The sequence below is a fragment of the Leopardus geoffroyi genome, chromosome C2, assembly GCF_018350155.1.
Source record: "Leopardus geoffroyi isolate Oge1 chromosome C2, O.geoffroyi_Oge1_pat1.0, whole genome shotgun sequence".
Classification (NCBI taxonomy): domain Eukaryota; kingdom Metazoa; phylum Chordata; class Mammalia; order Carnivora; family Felidae; genus Leopardus; species Leopardus geoffroyi.
The window spans coordinates 10,245,757-10,247,791 of NC_059333.1; the positions used below are offsets into that span (position 1 = coordinate 10,245,757).

General features: G+C 53.9%; 1 long non-coding RNA gene across 1 annotated transcript; it reads right to left on the bottom strand.

The window, feature by feature from the left end:
- Positions 1-729: 729 nt before the first annotated feature.
- LOC123576006 lies at positions 730-1,774 on the bottom strand. Its single transcript, XR_006701132.1, has 2 exons — positions 1,106-1,774; positions 730-923 (listed from the first exon to the last, which is right to left on the bottom strand). It is a non-coding gene; the product is annotated as an uncharacterized LOC123576006 (long non-coding RNA).
- Positions 1,775-2,035: the final 261 nt, after the last annotated feature.

The following is a 2,035-nucleotide window of genomic DNA, read 5'->3' on the forward strand; positions in this document are numbered from 1 at the left end:
GGACACCCTTGCAGATCCTGGAGACGCCTGCTGACTAGAGGGGGCAGGCAGCAAACTCCGGTTTCTGACGGGGAGACTTTGAACGGCTAAGCAGGTGGGAGGCTGAATATGTCCCTTTGGGGAGCGGCTCTGGGGTTCCAGGCGGTGTCTGTGCCGAATGAAGGACAGCAGTTGGAGGGGGCTGGGCACACGTAAGCCACACCAGAGGATCCTCACAGACCTCCCTGTGTGCCCGTGAGGCCAGGTGCTGCAGTGCTCTGTGCTGGGCGTAAGGTGACAAAAGGGCGCAGCTCCCACCCCCAGAGGCTCCCAGTTGGGTAGGAAGACAGACACACAGGCAACAAGTCACAAAATAGAGCTCCAGGGCACCGTGAGAGCCCAGGGTGGGGGCCGAGGCTCCTCCCCCGTCAGGCTTTAGAATCCCAGTTTAGGGGCACCTGGGGGGCTCAGTAGGTTAAGTGTCCGACCCTTGATTGCAGCTCAGGTCGTGATCTCACAGTCCGTGGGATCGAGCCCCGTATTGGGTTCTGCGCTGACCACGGGGAGCCTGACTGGGAATCTCTCTCTGCCTCTCTCTCTGCCCCTCCCCCCCCCAAATAAATACATAAACCTTAAAAATAAAAATAAAAACTTAAAACGCCGGCTCGCACATCTGACTGTTTCAGAAGACGTTATTTTCCTTGAGGCGCTCTGTTCCCTTTTCTTTTTTTTTTTTTTTTTTTTTTTTTCCCGTGACAGAACCACACGACGGCATGAATTATTTCACTCGTAAAAGGAAGAGAAAGTATTTTCACAATTTTGAGCATACTGTGGCATGGGCACCAACACAGCAGAGAGCGGCCTCCGTGGCGAACAGTTGTTGTCTCTTGCAAGGTTTCCAACCCCCAATGTCCTTGGTTTTCTTTGCCTTTGCCTCACTGGGGCTGGAAGGAAACAACGAGGGAGGAGGGGGGGGGGGGGAAAGAAAGACAGAGACAGAGACAGACATGATGTGTGCACAAGGACCAATGAACAGAACCCTTCGTGTCTCCTCAGGTCACTGGTCAGTCTGGACATGTTGCCACCATCTCAAGAGGACCTTCCCCCCTTTCCTCCTTGCACTTACCTGGAATGGCCAGGGTCTCTTAGCGGGAGCAGATAATGCAGGGAGGGGTCATCACTCACGTTCCCCCGACACCTTGGAGTTAGACGGGGCGAGATTTCCGCACCCCTCCCTCTTCTGACAAGCGCCACCGTGGCACTGGTCCCCCCCCCGCCCCCCGCAGCGGAGCTGCCCCCCACTCTCGGGCCCCACCTCTTCTCTGTCCCCAAGGCAAATGGAAAGCCAGGTGTGTGTACGAATTCCAGCAAGGCAAGGAAAACAGAAAGAGAGCAACTGAGATGTTGAGATTAAAAATAGGATAAACAGGAACTGAAAAGTCTGGGTTTCTATTTCTTTTCTGGTTACTTTGTTTTCACGTTTCCCCCAGTGAACTGTTGTAGTTACAGTTTCTCCCAATTAGGCAATCATTTGTAGTTGGGGACAAGAAAATCAAACTTCTCGGACCCCCTCCGTGGAGAATTCCCCACCCCTCATTCCCTGAACGTGTTAATTGCCAGCACAGAGGAGAACAAAGAAGGAAAACAAACCAAACCAAAAAATCAAATTCAGGCTTTGCCCAGAAATGCTCACACGGTTCCCTTCATGGTCCTCTGTGCCTTCAAACTGAAAGTGTCACAAATGTAAGAATATCCACGCCACATAAACAGCTGGCGAGCCTCACTCTCTTGAGTTGGCATCTGGGGGGGGGGGGGGGCGGGCGGCCCTGATGGTCGCCGGGGCACCATTGCCCTGGACCGCGATGCAGCACCTAGGCACCCACGTCCTCCCTATGGCTTGCCTGGAATCGCCTCCAGGCCAACCCCAGGGGAAAGGTGTGCGGGCCTCGCGTGCGTGGAGATCCATTAGTCGGATAGCCACAGCTTCATCTATATCATGGCTTTGCTTCCTAAACCGTTAACTGCAGGCCTGGAAAGCGCTTTATAAATCACAAGG